At 45.2% G+C, this 21,997-nt stretch overlaps 1 long non-coding RNA gene across 1 annotated transcript; it reads right to left on the reverse strand.

The window, feature by feature from the left end:
* Positions 1-3,319: 3,319 nt before the first annotated feature.
* On the reverse strand, positions 3,320-11,793 carry LOC112060048 (uncharacterized). The gene is made up of 4 exons (XR_002889352.3): positions 10,486-11,793; positions 8,194-8,291; positions 6,596-6,719; positions 3,320-3,487 (listed from the first exon to the last, which is right to left on the reverse strand). It is a non-coding gene; the product is annotated as an uncharacterized LOC112060048 (long non-coding RNA).
* Between the last annotated feature and the right edge of the window lie 10,204 nt (positions 11,794-21,997).

Here is a 21,997-nt window from a genome sequence, read left to right on the forward strand (position 1 = left end):
ACTGCAAACCAATTGATTTAAATCTTTGCAAAACATTCTGTGGGCACCCTTATTTTTGTTCAAAGAAAGGTCTATGCATGTAAACACAGATTAACGTACATCAGTAAGGAACTGACTTCAGTTAAATCAACACAGATCTGTTTTAAACTGGATCATACAGAAATTTGAGCGTCCACACTGTGTTTTGCATCAGTTAACTACATACGTTTTTTAACCGATTTAAAGTTGACCTGTTCAACTTGTTAGATGGACAAGCCCTTAAATTAAAAAAAATAAATTTCAACAACGGGGCTGAATGTGTGGTTCTGGGTGTATGTGTCTCTCTCATTACATTTAGGGATGGATAGGCACCACAGTGGGCTGGGGGAGTTACCTCAGTACATAGGTAGCGTAATGCTGAGGTAACTGGCCCTTCGCTGAGGGACTGGCACAGGAGATGGTGCTGGGGGTTATCAGGGCTGTAAGGCAGCAGAGATTCAGGGCAGCCCGGATAAGGCTGCTGTAAATTAGAACAGTCACCGGGATTGTTCTAATATATGTTGGGGCTGCTCCGGCCCTCAGCTGGGCTAGAATCTGGGTGATGCAGAAGCAGCTTAAAGACACCTTTGCCCCCCTCCTGGTGGAATGTGCTCTCAGGGCTAGGCCTCCAGGAGGGAGAATAGAGACCTTCACCCTGAGAGCTCACAGTACATCTTTGTCTATGGAAACAGAATGAACCTTCCCTCAAACACACTCACACACACCTTCGCCCTCTCCCCTCGCCCCATTCATACAGTAAATTAACCAGCTCGACTCACATAGCAAGCCTTTTGAGGATTGAAAACCTGCTCTGTGACTGTCCAAAGATACTCATTGTCTTTCTGTAGCAAAAGTATTTAATTGCTAAGCAGCCATCCCACAGACCTGAGTTTACATTCACTACCCATAGCACCTCCTAGGATCAGGTTGGAGTGTTGCCGGGATCTTCACCACTAGCACAGCTTGTTGGTCACCTCTTTGACCTGGTGATGGCCTGATTCTGCCAGGACTCAGCCCCTGGATAAGTCCTGGCTAGTCGGGACCCTTTTCTGGGTGACAAAAGTACAAGTCCCAGCACAAAAGTTCCTACCACTCCCTCTTGGGATATTCCAGCCTGTCCTTTAATCTTAGGATTCAGCCTGATCCTGGGCTCAACAATCCTTACAAGGGGCTTGTGCACCCAGGGGATCCCAGGTCTATCCACTGCTCTGCATTCCAGCCCAGGGGACCCTGCATTAAGCAACTAAGTCTACTCCTTCATATGTGCCGCTGTTTTCCTGGCCACCTCACTTCCTACCTCACCTCATGCTGCTTCCCTGAGGCTCGTACTTAACACAGCCTATCCTCTGCTTTTAAGGCCCCTGGCTTCTCCTAGCTTTTTCCTCCTCTGCTGGAACACCAACACCTCAGGACTGGCTCTCTTTGCCTTGCCCCATTTCCACGAGCCACCAGATGGATTAATTCCATCCATGTGGTCTTCCTCAGCCTGCCTTCCCCAGGCCCTACCTGAGAGAGAATCTACCTACTTCCTTCTTGCTTCCTCCTAACTGATTTCTTCTCCCACCCTTATGTAGTCTTTCCTGACCCTTTCACAGCTGGGATCACTAATCATAATTAAATTCCCAGATCAGGACCAGATGAGCTGCTAGGTCCCAGGCAAGATAACTGTCTCTAATATAAAACAAATGGATTGTTATACCTTTTTAATGATTAGTTATGATAACATTTGTATTTAAAATATACAGCTTTGTGTGTGTGTTTGTGCATTATAGAATAAAAAGATAAAAGAAGTCCCTTTACAATTTAACAGGTATTTGCAATTAGTGTAGCCAGCTTGCTGTTGTCATTATTCAGTTTGAGTCCTAGGTGAAACACAGAAGCCTCATCTGCTATTTGACATGTTTTAAAGGCTTAGGACTAAGTTATGGATGTCTGTGACATTATTGTATACGACAAGTCCTTTTGTGATTTTCCATGCTGCTCCTCATGCTTGGGAAGAGGTCCCCCTAAACATCAACAAAGCACCTCATTGTCTTCCTCCAAGTGGCTCAAAAAACTCTCTTATACTGTGAAGTCTGCAACAAACTTGATAGTGGTTAGGCTGCTGTGCTGATACCACTGCCTATCATGCTGACCAAGACTGTCTCCTTGTTTCCTTGTACTCCCACATAAGTCTGTATCCATCCGCTGTCTCTTGCCTTACACTTAGTTCGTGAGCTTGATGGGGCAAGGACCAACTTTTTCTCTGTGTTTGTACAGTGCCAAACACAATAGGGTTCTGGTCCATGACCTGGGCTCCCGAATAAATAATAATAAGAAGAAGATGAAAGTTTCAGCATCATCAGAATTGTTTCAGTTTTTTTAAAACCAGATTTCATTAAAACTGACATGTTCCTCCTGAAAGTTTCCCTGTTGATGAAACAGCAGTTTCAAAAGGAAAAAAATGTTCCATACAAAAATTTTGATAAGCTCCTTTATTAATAAATTCCATATTTTCTGTGTCACCATTACTACTGACAAGGACCTGCCTGGAGGAAATAACTTTCTAAGGGTTAAATGGGATTTTTTCCATTGACATCAATGGGGCCAGGATTTCATCCCAGGTAAGCTTCTACAGCTGACTGAAGTCAATGGAAAGAGTCCCTCTGACTTCAGTGGGCTTTGAACAATGCCACATAGTGCAAAGCCAAATTCAGAGAACAGCTCTAGCTGGGATGTGCCTTGGCAGCAGGGCCTGTGTTTAAGTATCTGTTTTACACACTTGTTCCCAATGGTGTGTATGTATCTACTGTATTGTCCTACTTTTAGGTATCCCACCCATTACAGAGTGGTCCAAAGCGTTTAACATTGAAAAATGACCTTAATCATACCGAGGATACTGTGAGCGTGAAGGGGAAGAGGACAGAGCTCCCCGGCCTCACTCTGTGAGGAGACGGCTGCCTCCATCTACCCACATGGATGGGAATGTGGAGGAGGGGCAGGGGCAGGAGACAATGAGGGCAGGGTGCAATGACTGGGGGATAAGGGGAGCAGGTGCCACTAACTCCTTATTGCTCCATGTATGTCCCCTTCTATGTGGCTGCAGGACAAATGGATTCTCACTGTGGGTCCCATCCTCCCTACTTTTTCTTCTTTTTGTTGCCTCACTTCTCGGTGTCCCAGGTAAGATGTAACTAAAATCAAGTGATAATATAGAGGGATAGGTTGGTGCCTATATTAGGATTGCCTAACACCCCCCCACCCCCACCCGCACTCCCAACAGAACACACACACTCATATTTCAGCACTGTGATGTGACAACAACTTGCTTTTATTAAAAGGGGAGTTGCAATCTTTTATCAGTGATAGAAGCTCTCCTGTTTGGATTTCTCCAGCACACGTGGCTCTGTCCGGCCCAAATGTACAGAGGCTGTCACCAGATTCCCAGAGATCCTGCCGAAACCATGGGCAGAGCTGTCAGCAACACCATCTGCACAGAGAAAAGAGATGATCAGATTCTTTGCTTATACCCATAAAAATGAGAAATTATATTTAATTTCAGATCAAAAAGCACAGGAAAAATTGTCCCATCACTGTGGATATTCCTGGTTAATAGTCATTTTCCCTGTTCAATGTGCTGTTACCGAGTTGTGGTTGTCGTGTTTAAGCAAGTGAGCTACCTGGCATAACAGGCAAATGTAGACATCTGAACAGGGAAGTCTGCTCACTTGCCCCCAATTCTCTAGGAAGAGAGGAGTGTTCTCTCATTTTTTTAAAATGCACTTCCTAATAACATTGTGCAAAGTTCAAATGTTGACCAGAACATAACAAATGCATGGTGACATGATGCACTAAGGAATGGAAACAAAATATGTATCACACGCTTTTGCAACAGAATGGAAAATATGTATGGTATTTTTTTTTGGTGTAAATTGAAACTATAAAGGAAATATTTAGTCAAAATTGAAAATGTCCAGCTCCCTCTATTAAATTTAGAGAAAAGCAAAGCATAAAAAAATAGACTGTAGAACTGTGTGACTCACTTCCATGTACTGTTCTGTCAAACACATCTTTGTCCACAGCTGAAGCTAAACCAATAGATACTTAGGTGATAACTAATTCTTAAAGAATGCCTGGAAATTCCAGTCCTGCCTCCCAGCTCACATAGGCCTAAACTGAACTCTGTTCTGGTGGCAGATCCTTGCTAACTACCTTGCCTGGTGCGAGCGTGGCTATCTGGGCATGCTCAGTGAACCAGTTGGGCCACTCCAGTCTAGGTCGCTGGCTCCCAGTCCGCTTGCCTGTGGGAAAACTTGGCGGCCCACCCCCGTGCGTCACAGGAAGTTTGAGAAGCCCTCCAACACTTCCTGCAGAGCCATCATTTTGGTCCTCCCGGCACCCCAAGCCAGCAATGTGGAGGAGGCGCCATTTGAAGAACTTGCGCTTTCACTCCTGCTTAAGGAAATGGGCAGCACTTCCGTGAGACTCGGGTGTACATTCCAGTGGCGTTTTCTGACCCATCGAAGGCACCGGACAAAGATAATGATGACGGAGGAGGAAGACACAGATATGACAGATGTGCACTGGCTGATGTTACTTATGACACTTGGTGGAGCCACTGACGTCCCCTACATAGACCAGCATTTCTGCAGCAGAGCCACAAACCATGGCTGATGGGACCACACTGCCATGTAGACCTGGGATGACCAGTAGTGGGTCTAGAGCTTTTGCATGGAGATAGCTGCTTTCAACTACCTGAAAGGGGGTTCCAAAGAGGATGGATCTAGACTGTTCTCAGTGGTACCAGATGACAGAACAAGGAGTAATGGTCTCAAGTTGCAGTGGGGGAGGTTTAGGTTGGATTTTAGGAAAAACTTTTTCACTAGGAGTGGGGTGAAGCACTGGAATGGGTTACCTAGGGAGGTGGTGGAATCGCCTTCCTTAGAGGTTTTTAAGGTCAGGCTTGACACAGCCCTGGCTGGGATGATTTAGTTGGGGATTGGTCCTGCTTTGAGCAGGGGGTTGGACTAGATGATCTCCTGAGGTCCCTTCCAACCCTGATATTCTGTGATTCTATGAAAGCTACATTTCTGGAGCTTTGTGAGCAGCTGGCCCCCATCCACCAATATTTCCAATACTGCCAGCTTCTTTGCTCGTTATGTAGGCATAGTCAACCCTGGTTCTCTAACTAAAATCAAATACTTTGCTAACCTCACCCCAGAGATTTACCAGAAACTTGCTGTGGTCCTGCGACTAGGAAGGAGTGAGCTTGGCAAAGGACTTCTGGTCAGCGACCATTGCAAATGCAGGAGACGGTTCACCGTATTTGCAGCGCAGCAGTCAGAATTAAATGAAAGGGTTAAATGCTGAGCTTCACTTGAACAAAGGGTGTTGCCTCTGTTTCCTGGGAGTCAACTGGCAACTTGTGGGGCAGAAAGGATGAAGAGCACCAGGGCATGGGGTTGTGGGATAGCACTGGTGGACTCCCTGTGGCCCAAGTCCAGCGAGGCTGTGTCCACATGGCAAAACCACAGGGCTTGAACCCTGAGTATTGGCTCAACTCGAGCTCAGACCCTCTGTTCCTGGGGGGTCCGAGGACCTGGGACTAAGTCTGAAAGTTGCATTTAGACAGAAAAGGAGTTCAGGCTTGAGCCTGAGCCCAGGTTTACAATTCCTGCATGTCCATATAGACATATCCTTTGTGTTCATTCTTTGTAAATAAACACGATTGCACCAAAGAAATACCTGACCCATATAATTAATTTCTCCTCTTAATGGAGACAACCCACAAGACCCTTAATGTTGGCTAGCTGCTCAGGCCAAGTGGTAATGGCATTTAATAACTTTGCATCATTTTACATTGGGATGTATCTTGCAAGTCTCACCTCCCCCCCACAGGTGTAACTAAGATCAAAACTCTGAGGCTTCTCTTTTGTGCGTACTACAGCTGTAAAGTTCTAAAGATGGTGCCTGTTTGCAGAGAGCAGCCATTTTGGTCTCAGAGTTACTGTAGACCAATACAGAGCAGTAGACTGATATCCTGCTCTCTCTCCTGGGGACTTTGCTTTGGTTCTTCCTTGTTCTTCCGTTTTGGAATAGGGAACACAAACCATTTATACACTGAGACTGTTTGTACATGCTGCTCCACCAGTGTGTAGGGGTGTAAAAACAGCACACCTGGCTGCAGAAGAGTTACATCCATGCATGAGGAGCACAGAGTTGTGTAACTGTCTCTATGCGGCCCGTCTTGCAAGCACTGATGTACAGGAAGTGCTAGAGATGGTTCTGGGAGTTGTCAGGTCTCAGAGGTGCAATCCCTATACCATGGAACACTATGGAGATTCTGGACGGTTCTGGAGATAGGCATAAGCAGACTGGGTAAAGCAGGAATAAGAACAGCCAGCATGCTGAGGACACTCCAACTCCAATGCATCCCAGGTTCTAGGTACCCGAGGCGTATCCTTTGCCTGCTGCCTCTGGGCTCTGCCAGGTGTACTGCATCCCCAAGAGCATTAAACAACAGTTTGGATATAGAAAGGAGAGGAACACACATTTCTGTTAATACAGTAATGTCTCTGCTGTGGAATCATAAACTTACCGTAATCAGCAGAAGCCCCCTGTGACACACCTTCTAAATGGTGTAGTACAGCGGGGACAGGCCGCATGGCAGTCACCCCCAAAGCGTCTACATTGCGATGGGGTCCAACTATACTTTGCCAGTCCTACACAAAAAATGAGTCTTAATTATAAGTCAGCAGAGCAGCATGAATAAGGGGCTGTTATTTTAGCATGGCAGGCATTCCCCCTTGACTGGGTTTCACCGTCACTGAAGGCTGCCCAAATCAACACCATTAATATCATCCAGGGCACAATTTTACCACAGCTTTAATGCTACAGACATGGTTGTAGTGTTGGGTACATCCAGTAGCAGCCTCTAATCAGAGGGCAGAGCACATTCATTAAATGGGGCTCTAGCTCGCTGGATATATTTAAGAACTACCTAAGAGCACAGGTGTCCTTCACTGCGCCACATATTTAAGGGATGACATTCTGGCAGATGCCTGTACCAGACTTTTGCTACGGGCTGTTGCTCAGGTTCTGATTCTTGATGGCTCCTCAGAGCGATGCACCAGGGAAATTATGGTAAATGCTAAGGGACTGAGTAGGGTTGAACCAGTTCAGCACTAGGATGGATGGCTGCACCGTTTAGAAACAGAAGGGTTTGTTCAAGTTCTTTCTGGATCGAATGCCTGTCTGAGAGACTCGGCGCAAACATGTTTATGAAAACTCAGCACTCGGGAATAGTTTCTTCATGACCAATTGCCAGTTTTACATTTACCACACAGCCCAGTCCTGTTGAAAAGGTGGACACAATTTCGATAGCCTCAGCCTTTAGGATACCTGGGTTAAAATATTTAACTGGAGGTAGCTGTGCTTTCTCAAAACTATTCACAACCAACAGATATAAATCCAAGACCTACACTGATGCATCGGCATTTCTGTATGTTCTGTCTCACCACCACATGATGTCATTTCCAGAAATCAAGCCAACCACATAGGTGTGGCAAATTGTTTCTGAGAGATGGTGTGGGTAAGACAAAGATCTGCCCTATTAGAGATCTGGGCTGTTTTCTCATTTGTACAATCTCTCTATGGGGCACGAGGCCTTCCTTAATTATAGGAGTTGTAAAGGCACTGAATGATTAGTGCTAGTCAGCAGAACTTCAGACTATGTTCTACAGCCCAAAGCACCAGCCCCTTCACCAAAAAGGGGCCTTTCCATCATAGTAGGTCAGAGGAAGAGGATTTCATTTTCTCTTTCTCCATCTGCATGTTGAGTTCTGTGCATCATGCAATAGCATGATAGAGCATGTTCAAGGTAGATACAGTTTTGGGGATATTTAGCAGCAAGCTTCTAGCAACATCTGCTAGAAAATCACAGACAGGAACTGAGGATTTTTCAACAGGTCAGAATTCAGCCAGATCTAAATGGACTTTCATGATCACAACAAAGATAACTCCTTGACTCCAGTACAATTCCCCTGCCACATTTCCAGTGTCTGTTGCAACCTAGGTATCCATTAGCGCTCTTCAGAAAAAGACTTGCAAAAAAGTTACAATGCAAAGTTCTAGGCAACCTTAGTCTAGATTTGCCAACACCCCTCTATATTATCCTTGATTTCACTGAGATCTTACCAGGAGCAACTTGGAGCACCAACAGAACAGCAAAGAGAAGGTAAAGGATCTTCATGGCTGACCTTTGGCCGGGAACTCAATGTCACTAGAAGAAGAGACTGACAGGAGATGGAGAGTCACTGTATTTATTTGGTGCTGGAGATTGCGAAATGCTGAGCTATAGAAATATTGTCTATAGTTAAATGGCATAACATGTGTGCTGCAATTTGTTAGTAATATTTATTATCTGTACAGCACCAGAGGTGCGGGAACATTTCAGAGGAATAGAGTCGTTTGAGGAAAGATACATTTTAAAACACAAGTTGGGTGAGCAATCTTAATTTGCCTCTTACTCACATCAGGCATCTCACAGGTGTGTGGATCACTATTCTTTACCCAAAATACAGCCTGAAATATTGCACATTGATTAGTTTTATTAGCCAAAATAGAATGGAAAGCAATTAGATTACAGAAAGCAAAATAAAGATGGTTAAATAATCGTGTTTATGAAATCTGCTAGAATGAATTCAACCTGATATGTGCCAATGTATCAAGAAGGCAGGTAATGAATCAAATCAATTCATGTAATTCTTCTCACAGTCTCCTTATACAGCAAACTTTATCTTAGTTTTACAGTATATTTGGTTGGTGACTTTAGTATGAACATGGATCTATAAATCAGATTTTTATCAATTTCTAATGAAACATGTTTGCCAGTGAAATTATAGAACTACCTGTGGTATTCAACTCCACAGCTCCAACATTAGATTTAGAAATTTGGACAAGTTACTTAATGATTAAGGAGGTCAATAGAATTAATGATCAGACTTTGAACCTGAAATAAAATACTTAGGTAATGATTTAAGCTATTCTAATTGGTCTGGAATTTTACCAGTATTGCAGGTTCTTTTCCCACTTTAAATATTCACATACTGCTAAAAATCTTTAGCTTAAAAGATACGTCAAAGATTCTTCCTCTTTTTGAATAGGAGGCTGTCAATTTCTGCTGACCACAAAGGGTCTGATTTATAGAGTAAACCCCGAAACACTTAGGGTTCCTTTCAGCAATCTTTTGCACAGTTTCCTGTTACAAATAGTATTAGGCTTTGAACAGAAAGTGTAACCAGCCTCAATAGTCTTAATCATGTGTTGATTTACCAACATTTCTAGACAACTAAGATTAAACTTGTTAGTGAAATGCAAGTTTAAATTATGCATTTTATTAATTTACAGGGTTTTAATTCAGCAGAGTGGCCATCCCCTATGATTTTATTCTAGATTCCTGGCTCCTGGGGTGAAGAAATGCAAGAGAACCCTAGCTTTCATTTTAAACAAGAGTAGCATTCTTGCCCTCCTGGTTGGAAAGATAAGCTAGAAAACGTGAAACAAGTGCACTTTAAATGTTCAGAAACCAGAAGGCAAATAAAATATACCCCAAAGTTGTCATTTTTAAAAATCTCATGATTTAAGCCCATCTCATGATTTTTTAATGTTTGGAGTTGATGACGCTGACTCTGGCAAGTTCTTTCTGAGAAGCAGTTACATTTAAGAAAACCAAGCATGCTTTCCTAATTGATAGAATACTAGAATTAGTTAATTTAATAAGTTGGTGAACCCTCAGTACTCTTAATCACTATCGATTTACCATAATTTCTATCCAACTAAGGTCTGGTCTATACTACCCGCCTGAATCGGCGGGTAGAAATCGACCTCTCGGGGATCGATTTATCGCGTCCCGTCGGGACGCGACAATCGATCCCCGAATCGGCGCTCTAACTCCACCAGCGGAGGTGGTAGTAAGCGCCGCCGACAAAAAGCCGCAGAAGTCGATTTTGCCGCCGTCCTCACAACGGGGTAAGTCGGCTGCAATACGTCGAATTCAGCTACGCTATTCACGTAGCTGAATTTGCGTATCTTAAATCGACTCCCCGCTGTAGTGTAGATGTACCCTAAGTTTAAAGTTGATAGTGAACTGCTATAATAATAGTAGCTTTATACATTTCAGTCATTTATGGGATTTTAACTTAGATACCTACTTTCTGAGAAGCATTTAGCTTTAAAGTTACCATGTTTTCATTTGGGTAAAAAAATACATGAATTTTTGGTACATAACAATGGAAACTCATGTTCTCCAGCTCAGCTTCACAGTAGCAATGACTGGTTTCTCCAGCTAGATAGAAAGTTAATTGAGGCAGTACACGCAGGGTATTGTGACAACTGTGTTCTTGTTTTTGTTCACAGCTGTCTCCCCAGTGAGGACTTTAAAGGACAGAATTATGAAGTGATTGTCATTGAAGAGACTTTAGTTCTTACCAGGTCTGTGGAGCTGTCACTGGCCAGGCAGTGAAGGTCTCCTTTGTCGTCTCTTGGATCCAGATGTTTTAGCTTCAGGGAGTGATGGTTTGATCAAAACAGGCTGCTTTATACAGTTGCTGAAGGGCGTCATGGTTTGGTTTGTCTTCTGGGGAAAGTTGATAAAGGCCAATCAGAAAATGGCCCAGGCTTCTGTCAAAGATTAGAAATGTCCAACTAGAATACAAGTTGTCCCTTCTCATCATATAAGGACAAAAAGAGGCATGTTTATTGAGTTTTTGCAAGTTTGTCTCTGGAAAATTCTGTGGTCTTCCTGCAACACATCTTGTGCCATCCCAGTTTATGTAAGACACGTTAGGTTGTGCAAATTGTCTTGGTCCATGCAATGAACACCAGTTGGGTTGGCACTGATCAGTAACCAACTTCCACAGGGCTCTTTTGTAGGCCTCCCTGTGGTGCGGTTCTTGGCAAACTTGACACAACTCTGTGTCCTTCCTCAAGTGGCGGTTTCTCTGTCAGTGCTTTGAGTTGTCTGCAGAAATGCCCTTTGAGAAGTTAGGAGTGAAACTTTGTGAAGTTTTTTCACATTGCCTGACAATTGTGTCCTTGTTTCATAGCTCACCAGGCAACAATACAGTCATTTGACTCATTTGCATTGTTAACCACCAATAATGTGGGTAACGATTAATGGAGTAGTAAGACAAGAAAGCTGTATATTCCTCTCAGCTGGCACCTGGTTATTCCCTACATTTCAGGACCATGGGCAGCCTGCATGGTGCATCAATAGTTACCAAGTTGTGGTCAGGAGACAAGCAGCAGAGGCGGGGTCAAGCCAGGTCAGGACACCAGGAAGTCAGGATCAGGTAGCAGGTTAAAGATATCAGGCAACTAGTGGAGCTGGAGTTGAACTGGGTCAGATACCAGGGAGTCAGGCACCAGGTTATATACACTGGACAAGTTGCAGGGTCAGAAGATGGAGTCTAGGGTCCACAACAAGGCAAAATCTGGAGCAGTCTGCATCATTGCTTAGACAGCTCCCCATGATGGCTTCCTGGTTCAGCCAATCAGAGAGTCATGGGGGGCTGCCACTCAGGCCTGGCAGGGCAGTAACTTCCTATAGCGCCTAGCTTCTTAGGATCCTCCAGTGAAAACCTACCTGAAGCTTCCAGTAGTGATACAGCAGCATCAACAGTCCAGCACCCTTGTGGTCCCATGTTCTAGTCCTACAGGTTCTTACACTAGGCCTTGTTTGTAGGTTCACCTGATATGTTCAGTGACCTTTTCTGCAATTGGCTACAAACAGTTGAGCCGGTCAATTATACATTATACACAATTATACACAATTATACATTAAACTGCCATCTCAGGTAAGAGTTTGATGTACTGTATCTGTGTCATTAACTTCTAGGCATAAAGCATATAATATAGAAGAAAAAAAGAGAAAGGAGTTATTTTCCATCTTAGCAAGAGTTTGTGGTCAGTTTAGCTAGGATAGGGTAACCAGACAGCAAATGTGAAAAATCGGGATGGGGGTGGGGGGTAATAGGAGCCTATATAAGAAAAAGACCCCAAAATTGGGACTGTCACTATAAAATCGGGACATGTGGTCACCCTAAGCTAGGAAATGTTGCTGTTACTCAGTGTCAGTCTTCTGTGAAATTCAGAAGCAGCCTCTGTAATGTGATGTGTGTTGAAGTTTAGGTCTAAATTATGCCAAGGATTCTGGCCTATTCACAGATGAATATGACATTATTTGTTTTACCAAAGCCCATATTTTCTTGTTAATAATTACATCACACAAGTCTCTGCCTTAAGCAAATTACATTCTGAATACACCCAGAACTTGCTTCAAAGCCCATTGAAGTCAATGGACAACATCACTTTGATAGTTGTAAATTTGTTGGAGAAATTCAAGCACGTTACATCTATCGCAGGAGTGGGCAAAGTACAGCCCGCGGGCCGGATCTGGCCACTCAAGGCTTTGGATCCGGCCCGCGAGATTGCCCCCCGTGGTGCCCCAGGCCCCGCACTGCTCTCAGAAGCGGCCCTCAGGCGGGGAGGCAGAGGGCTCCGTGCATTGCCCTTCCCTCCAGGCACCGCCCCCCGCAGCTTCTGTTGGCCGGGAATGGGGAACTGCAGCCAATGGGAGCTTCAGGGGAGGTACCTGGAGGCACAGCAAGGGCAGCGCATGCAGAGCCCTCCACCTCTCTCCCCCTCATAGGGGCCGCAGAGCTTCCTGGAGCAGTGCAGGGCCGGGACTGGGGCTGGAGCTGGGGCTGGGGCTGGAGCCGGCAGGCAGGGAGCCTGCCCTGGCCTCAGTGCGCACCGCTGCCATCCCGGAGCCGTTTTAGGTAAGCGGCGCCGGGCCAGAGCCTGAATGTCTCCTGCACCCCGCCCCCCAACCTCCTGCCCTGAGCCCCCTGCCTGCACCTCACACCCCAACTCCCTGCCCTGAGCCCCATCATACGCTCCGCACCCCTCCTGCACCCCAACCCCCTGCCCTGAGCTCCCTGCTGCACCCTGCACCCCTGTGCACCCCAAATGCCTGCACTGAGCCCCCTCTCACAGTCCGCACCCCTCCTGCACCCCTGCCCTCAGCCCCCTCCTGCACTCCGCACCCCTCCTGCACCCCAACCCCCTGCCCTGAGCTCCCTGCTGCACCCTGCACCCCTGTGCACCCCAAATGCCTGCACTGAGCCCCCTCTCACAGTCCGCACCCCTCCTGCACCCCTGCCCTCAGCCCCCTCCTGCACTCCAACCCCCTTCCCTGAGCCCCCTCATACACCCTGCACCCTTCCTGCACCCCAACCCACTGCTCTGTGCTCCCTGCTGCACTCTGCACCCCTGTGCACCCCAACCCCCTTCCCTGAGCCCCCTCATACACCCCGCACCCCTCCTCTGCTCCAATCCCTTGCCCTGAGCCCCTTCCTGCACACCGCACCCCCTCCCACACTCCAGCCCCCTGCCCCGGCCCTGCATACAATTTCCCCACCCAGATGTGGCCCTCGGCCCCAAAAGTTTGCCCACCCCTGATCTATCGCATGCTGCCCATCCTCTAATTACATTATTCTATCAAAAAAACCCACAGTTGGGTGAATCTGCTGTTCCTGCCCAAGGTTCATTAGCCTCTCCAGACCCACTCTGCTTTTACTCTTTGATTTGCCAGGAGAGAGGTTATACATAATGGACAGTAATGGCCAGGATGCAAAACGTAGCCAGGAAGGCTGGGCTTATCGTTCATTCACTAGACTGGGACTGAGAAAGTCAGGGATCAGCTCCTAGCTCCGCCACAGATTGCTTGAGTGACATTGGGAAAGTCACTTCATCTCTCTGGGCCCCCCGTTCCCTATCTGTAAAATCAGGATAATTATATTTCTCTTGTCAACTTTGAGTGCAAGCTCTTTGGAGCAGGGGCTTTTTTTTTTACTCTGTATGGTGCCTAGCACAACGTGGCTCCCAACTAGGTTGAAGCCTCTCAGTACAAACATAATGTAAATTATAATGATATATTAGTTGAAAACAGAGTCTGAAGAAAAAGGACCCTGGAGCTGCATAGAACTCAGTCATTCCCACAAGAAGTTGCATCCTGGCAGGCCCTCAGGGCAGCTCCAAATAAACTCACACAAGAATAATGCAGCGTTTAGCTAACCGCACCCACTGTGTTTGGCACTGTGTGGAATTCAATATTAATTCTCTATAGTTCTCCAGGCAGCATAAGACACATGAGATATAATGAAGGGCTTGTCTTCACTGCTAAATGAGTTGTTTCCTACCTCAGGGTAACTAACGCACATGATTTTTTTCTAGGTAAAAACACAGTAAAGACAAAGCACGTTTGTCTTACCAGGAGGTTAGCTCACTGCACTCTACCCCAGATGGCGGTATACTGCTGACCTTGCCAAGTTTACCTCATGGGAAAACTAAACGGCCTTGTACTCAGGGTGTTTTACCTCAGGATGGTTCCTGCACATTATTTCAGTCGAGGTAAGAAAACACAGCTTTTTGAGCAGTGAAGACAAGCTCCTAAAGAAGTTACCTGACTTCCAGCTTATGCACCCATGACCTTAAAACTCTCGTGAGTCTTCACTACGGGTTACGAGCCCCTGACTCCCAACTAGCAAACCCTCCCGAACCTCTAAAGGTACCTCTGCACAGCAAAACAGAAATCCCATGCTAGCTAGTCTCAGAGCCCAGGTTAACTGACTTTGGCTTGCAGGGCTCACACTACAGGGCTAAAAGTAGCAGTACAGATGTTCCCGCTCAGGATGGGGCTCGTGCTCTGAGACCAGCCCCTTCCCCAAATTTCAGAGCCGAAGCGGGACTGTCTGCACTGCTGTCTTTAGCCCCATAATGCGAATCTAGGTCAGTTGACCGGGGCTCTGAGACTTGGTGCCATGGAGGGGTTTTTTACATGGTAAATATACTGTAAGGCAAGAGTAGAGAACTTCCCGCTGCCCAAACCTTCCTCCCGTGACCCCCCTTACGTCCTGTTGCCACATGTGCCCAGTTCAATGTGAGGGATGAGAAGCTCTGTACATCTGGGGACGGGAGAGATTACAGTCTCCTCATGAGGGGGAGAGATTACAGTTTCCTCATGAGGGAAGGGCGGGGGAAGGGGAAATCTATCTACATTTCTAAAGTATCTTTTATTTAACCCCTGGCTGTCAGTGCCGTGTGCTGACCATGAGATGGAGGTGGCTGAAGACAGCTGCTCCTCCATACGGAACATCAGCTTTGGAGTCGGCACCAGCACAGCGCATCCTGCTGGACTTCAGTGACAGTGCAATGAAGACAATCATGGAAAGACGCCGGCTCCGCCTAGTTAAATCTGTGCTGAGATTTTCCATTTAGAGTCCCCCACCTCCAAATTTATTGTGTGGGAGCCAGTGGCAGAGGTTAATTTCTGAGCACCACAGGGGCAGCAACGGATAAGGCTTGGAGGAGGCGAGACTGGTTAAAAGTTTGTGGAATATCCTGGGCCCAATTCTGATCTCTCCTATGCCAGTTTTCACAACTCTAACAAAGTTGTAAGTGTAACAGGCCTCAGACCTTAAAGCAACATGGCCTGATTTCTTCTATTCTCCTCGATATGGACTTGTTTTGGGGAATCTCTCAGAGCTCACTGGGGTCCCACATGCACAATGAAATAATTAGAGGATCTGGGCTGCCATTCTGATTCCTGCTCAGAAGCCTGCTGCATATGGCCATGACTGGAAGCTCTGGCAGAAGAGAAGGGGACCAGGTGGTGGGGTGGTTTGAGAGGACAGGAGAACAGAGGGAGGACTGATGTGCCCTGAAGCACCAAAGTAGGTGTTACACATCGTACAGCAAGTTGTGATTGGATCCAACTCCTCTGACAGCAACACAAATCAAATGGATTTGTGACAAGTGCAAGGAACAGGTAAAGATTTATCCATGTGATCTCACTGCAACAGAGAAATATGTATGTCCCTAGGTCTAGAAATGCACCTGGGTGGATTTAACATACAATAGGGACCTCGTACTTTATTTATTTCTAATTTAAAGACGGAAACATAAATGGATTTTAATGGAAAAGAAATAGCAAAACAGCCCCGGATTGCCAGTCAAAACACTTGCACACACATTTCAGCAACACACCATCGCAACCCGTTACTTTTATTAATAGGAAAATAACACATCATCATGGATGATACCAGTGGTCTCTTGTGGGTTTTCTGCAGCCCATGAGATTCTTGGGAGCCAAATGAAAAGGATCCAATGATTTTAGAAGCAAGACGTCGTCTCCCAGATTTCCAGAGATCCTGAATGGACAAGTGAGTGTATTCACCCCCGCTTAATACTGCAAAAAGGAAAGAAATTCTCAGGTTCTGTGTTTGTACCCATTAAAAGAAAGCTAATATGAGAAAAAAGAAGAACAGGAGTACTTGTGGCACCTTAGAGACTAACAAATTTATTAGAGCAAACCTAATATGAGAGTAGATTTCAAATCGGAGGTAGAGCAGGAATTTCCCCAGCACTGAATGGTGAGTGCAGGTATTCCTGGTTAACCCCAGAGACATGGATTTATTTTCCCTGTGGCAACATGCTGTTACAGAGTTTTAATGAAGATAGTCGCTTATAGCTAAATATGTGAACTGGCTGCCCGCCTGGCTTACCAGACATTAGACTATGGACCTCCCCTCCCTTCACCCCAACTGTCTTCTACATCAGGCAGAGTCCCTCTTTTAATATAAAAAATGTCCTTCTCATTAACATCCTACAAAGTTAAAGCAACAGCCACAAAAAATAAATTGAGCAGGGACATAAAAACAAACAAAAAAGCCCAGCAAATTAAAGACAAGAGAGACATCACTGCTGGAAAAAGGGTGCACACTATTCATTGACATGTTAATAACAATAAAAAATGATTAAAATATTAAATGCCATTGAGGAATTTTACTAAAATTGTGAACTTTAAAAATGTGGACGAACTCTATTAGCCAGAGAAAAATAAAATAAAAACTCCATAAAGTGTACAACAATGTGACTCTCTTCCATGTCCAGTTTTTCGATCAAACCCACATAGCTAAAACTAAAACAGCAAACATTTAATGACATGAGCAATTATTTAAAAAAAAATGCATGGAAATTCCAGTTCTGCCTCCCAGTTCACGTAAGCCTAAAGCCTGACCCTATTCTGGGGGCAGTTCCATGCCAGCAGCCCTGCCTCCTTAGAATAGAAAATCTCTGTACAAGCTCATTGAACCTGCCAGGAGGGCAGCACTGCAATTGCTACCATAAAGCTCCCAGCTTCCCATCTCCTGCCCTCAAGCTGCCTCTCTGGTGTTTTAGTGACTGGGAAAGTCTGTTCCTACTGCTCCCCTGGAACCTGTCTTTGTTAAAACATTAATTTGAGCATGCTGGGCAGCCTGTATAGTTTATGTTCCATCCAGCAGGTAACAATGCAGAAGAGAGCTAGAAAGGGCTGCAGATTTGCAATGTTCCTAAGTTCACTTTGCTGTCGGGACCTTCGTGTTTAAACCATTAAAAAGAAATTCTGAGCAATGCTAGCACTGAAGTCACCAAGGTTTGTAATTGGTCCGGATTTCTAAAAGGAGAAATGCAAAGACTCAGAGTATGTACTGAGCTGCCTTATCGACTGAAAGTAGAAAAAATAAAGTGAACTGGTGCTTATTGAATTGCATTGAAAATTGAGTGCATCATCTGATAATGGACACATAACCCACTGATCAGTGTATGATACGCACCCGCCTCTGTGGAGTTGTGAGTCTGTTACATTCTCCAGCTAGTAGCTGGCTCTTTAGTGCAGGCATATGTAGACATGTGTTTTTAGCTCTGGAGGGCTCTATTCAAACCACAGAGTGCTGGCCAAGACGCCATGGAAGCCATCACACATGCACGCTTGACATTGCCGCCATCTTGGAAACACACTGAACAACTTTACACTCATGTTTGCAGGGTCTGGACCCAGATGTTCTATACCACAGCTCCAAGAATGCTGCTCAGCACCTGCTGTAACTGCAGTTTTCACACATTTACCATTTTGTCCATTTCCAGTTTTTCACATTGGGTCCTTCTGGCTGGACCCTGTAGTGAGGACTCAGCCAGACACTGAGTTTCAATGTTCTGCCGTTTTTGAGTCAACTAGTTGAAAATACATTTTTTATTCTGAGAAAATCATGGTTATTTCCACACTGTGTGGTTGCAGCTTATCCTCCCATCATCAGACTTGGCCACTGCTCCAGTTTCCCCTGTTGAGCAGATGGTTTACCCACAGCTAAACCAAGACCTCCCCAACCTGGTCAAATAAAATAGTCAAAAAGAGAAAACAAAACTCTCTGGGTTAGAGGCGCTTTCTCTGGCTGAGTGAACATTTTTTCCCTTCATCTGTTTTCATGTATTATGTGTCCCAAATTGTCCTCTTCTCAGATCCTCTCTGAGATCATAAATTTATAGATTCTTAGATGCCAAGGCCAGAAGGCTCCAGTGAGATCATCTAGTCCAGGGGTTCTCAAACTTCATTGCACCGTGACCCCCCTTCTGGCAACAAAAATTATTACACAACCTCAGGAGGAGGGACCAAAGCCTGAGCCCACCTAAGCCCCACTGCCCTGGGTGGGCGGGACCAAAGCCAAAGGGCTTCAGCCCCAGGCAGGGGCCCTGTAACCTGAGCCCCGTTGCCCAGGGCTGAAGCCCTCAGACTTCGGCTTCATAGATTCATAGATTCTAGGACTGGAAGGGACCTCGAGAGGTCATCGAGTCCAGTCCCCTGCCCGCATGGCAGGACCAAATACTGTCTAGACCATCCCTGATAGACATTTATCTAACCTACTCTTAAATATCTCCAGAGATGGAGATTCCACAACCTCCCTAGGCAATTTATTCCAGTGTTTAACCACCCTGACAGTTAGGAACTTTTTCCTAATGTCCAACCTAGACCTCCCTTGCTGCAGTTTAAACCCATTGCTTCTGGTTCTATCCTTAGAGGCTAAGGTGAACAAGTTTTCTCCCTCCTCCTTATGACACCCTTTTAAATACCTGAAAACTGCTCTCATGTCCCCTCTCAGTCTTCTCTTTTCCAAACTAAACAAACCCAATTCTTTCAGCCTTCCTTCATAGGTCATGTTCTCAAGACCTTTAATCATTCTTGTTGCTCTTCTCTGAACCCTTTCCAATTTCTCCACATCTTTTTTAAAATGCGGTGCCCAGAACTGGACACAATACTCCAGCTGAGGCCTAACCAGAGCAGAGTAGAGCGGAAGAATGACTTCTCGTGTCTTGCTCACAACACACATGTTAATACATCCCAGAATCATGTTTGCTTTTTTTGCAACAGCATCACACTGTTGACTCATATTTAGCTTGTGGTCCACTATAACCCCTAGATCCCTTTCTGCCGTACTCCTTCCTAGACAGTCTCTTCCCATTCTGTATGTGTGAAACTGATTTTTTCTTCCTAAGTGGAGCACTTTGCATTTGTCTTTGTTAAACTTCATCCTGTTTAACTCAGACCATTTCTCCAATTTGTCCAGATCATTTTGAATTATGACCCTGTCCTCCAAAGCAGTTGCAATCCCTCCCAGTTTGGTATCATCCGCAAACTTAATAAGCGTACTTTCTATGCCAATATCTAAGTCGTTGATGAAGATATTGAACAGCGCCGGTCCCAAAACAGACCCCTGCGGTACCCCACTCGTTATGCCTTTCCAGCAGGATTGGGAACCATTAATAACAACTCTCTGAGTACGGTTATCCAGCCAGTTATGCACCCACCTTATAGTAGCCCCATCTAAATTGTATTTGCCTAGTTTATTGATAAGAATATCATGCGAGACTGTATCAAATGCCTTACTAAAGTCCAGGTATACCACATCCACAGCTTCTCCTTTATCCACAAGGCTCGTTATCCTATCAAAGAAAGCTATCAGATTGGTTTGACATGATTTGTTCTTCACAAATCCATGCTGGCTGTTCCCTATCACCTTACCACCTTCCAAGTGTTTGCAGATGATTTCCTTAATTACTTGCTCCATTATCTTCCCTGGCACAGAAGTTAAACTAACTGGTCTGTAGTTTCCTGGGTTGTTTTTATTTCCCTTTTTATAGATGAGCACTATATTTGCCCTTTTCCAGTCTTCTGGAATCTCTCCCGTCTCCCATGACTTTCCAAAGATAATAGCTAGAGGCTCAGATACCTCCTCTATTAGCTCCTTGAGTATTCTAGGATGCATTTCATCAGGCCCTGGTGACTTGCAGGCATAGGCCCTGGTGACTTGCAGGCAGGGCTGTGGGGCTCAGGCTTGAGGCCTGACCGGTGGGGCTCGAGCTTTGGCTCCAGTCCTGGGCCCCAGCAAGTCTAAGCCAGCCCTGGTGACCCCATTAAAATGGGGTCCCGACTCACTTTGGGGTCCCGACCTACAGTTTGAGAACTGCTGTTCTAGTCAGACTTCCTGTATAACACAGGCCAAAGAACATGCCCAACATAATTCAGTCTATATTTTTTGGAAAAAAAAATCCAATCTTGATTAAAAAATTGACAATGAGGGAGAATCTGCCATAGCACTTGGTAAATTTTTCCAGTAGTTAATTACCCTCACTGTTAAAAAGTTACACCTCATTCCCAGTCTGTTGTTTGGCTTCAACATCCAGCTATTGGGCCATCTTATAAGTTTGTCTGCAAGAATGATGAGCCAGTTATTATATATTAGTTCCCCATTTAGGTACTTATTGTGACACAGGCATACCCATGTAGGTATATTACCTTGCATCCAATCATCTGGCCTTATTGTGAGTGCTACCAAGAAAATGCTATGGTTGAATCTCTCTTCAGCTAGTTCTTGAAAATAGGATCCTTCTGTCAGTGGCAGAGAAAGTGACATATAAACGTCCTGAGATGTTTCAAAATATAACTCTTGATCAGAAGCCAACATGTGGTAGTTATTCTAGTTGGTCTATGATATATTCAATCTTTTTTATATCAGAATGTGGCAGACATCCCTTCCCTCCCACACACATACAAGTTTAACAGAGCTCAAAATTTGTAGGCAATTCTTTTTTGTAAATGAAGCATGAAAGTTCTAAGTATCAGAGGGGTAGCCATGTTAGTCTGAATCTGTAAAAAGCAACAGAGGGTCCTGTGGCACCTTTGAGACTAACAGAAGTACTGGGAGCATAAGCTTTCGTGGGTAAGAACCTCACTTCTTCAGATGCAAGTAAGTCATCAGATGCAAGTAAGTCATCTTACTTGCATCTGAAGAGGTGAGGTTCTTACCCACGAAAGCTTATGCTCCCAGTACTTCTGTTAGTCTCAAAGGTGCCACAGGACCCTTTGAAAGTTCTAAGGATGCTGTTGGTCTGAAGAGAGCAACCATTTTGTTGCAGAGTTACTGCAGACTGGTACAAAGGAGACACATCCCCCACGCTCTCCCCATGGAGATTTTACTTTTGTTCTTCCCCGTTGTTTCCCCTATTCTAAAATAAGTTAGCATGCAGACATAGGGGTGAAACTGGCAGAGCCCCCTGCCTGTATTATGATGCTCTGGCAACATATAGGGGCTAGAAAAGGGGCTGAGGGAGAGTTACCCCAATTTATGAGCAACACGTGGCTGACATAATTGGCCCTATGTTGCCCTTCTTGTAAGCAGTGTCCTGAGGGTGGTGCTGGAGATGATACTGGGTGTTATCAGGTCACAGAGGGGCAAGCTCTATATAGCACTGAGCACTATGGATTCTCCCCGCTTGGGACCGGCCATAGGCAGCCTGGGCAAGACAGCTCTAAGTAAGAGAATTCAATAAGGTTGTTCTAACATATTCTAGGCTAACATATGCTAGCGCCAATCCAGCCTCCAGGCAGTCCAGAATCAGGACAATCACTGGAGCCTCCTTTACCCCCCTGCCGCTGGGCTGTACGTTCTAAGCTTCCAAGGGAATTAGATAATAGCTTGCATATATAAAGGAAAAAAAACAACTATTTTGGTTCACACAGTACCATTTCCCTTGTGCAATCCTCAACTTACCCTCCTACAGCAAA

The sequence above is a fragment of the Chrysemys picta genome, chromosome 3 (assembly GCF_011386835.1).
Source record: "Chrysemys picta bellii isolate R12L10 chromosome 3, ASM1138683v2, whole genome shotgun sequence".
Classification (NCBI taxonomy): Eukaryota; Metazoa; Chordata; order Testudines; family Emydidae; genus Chrysemys; species Chrysemys picta.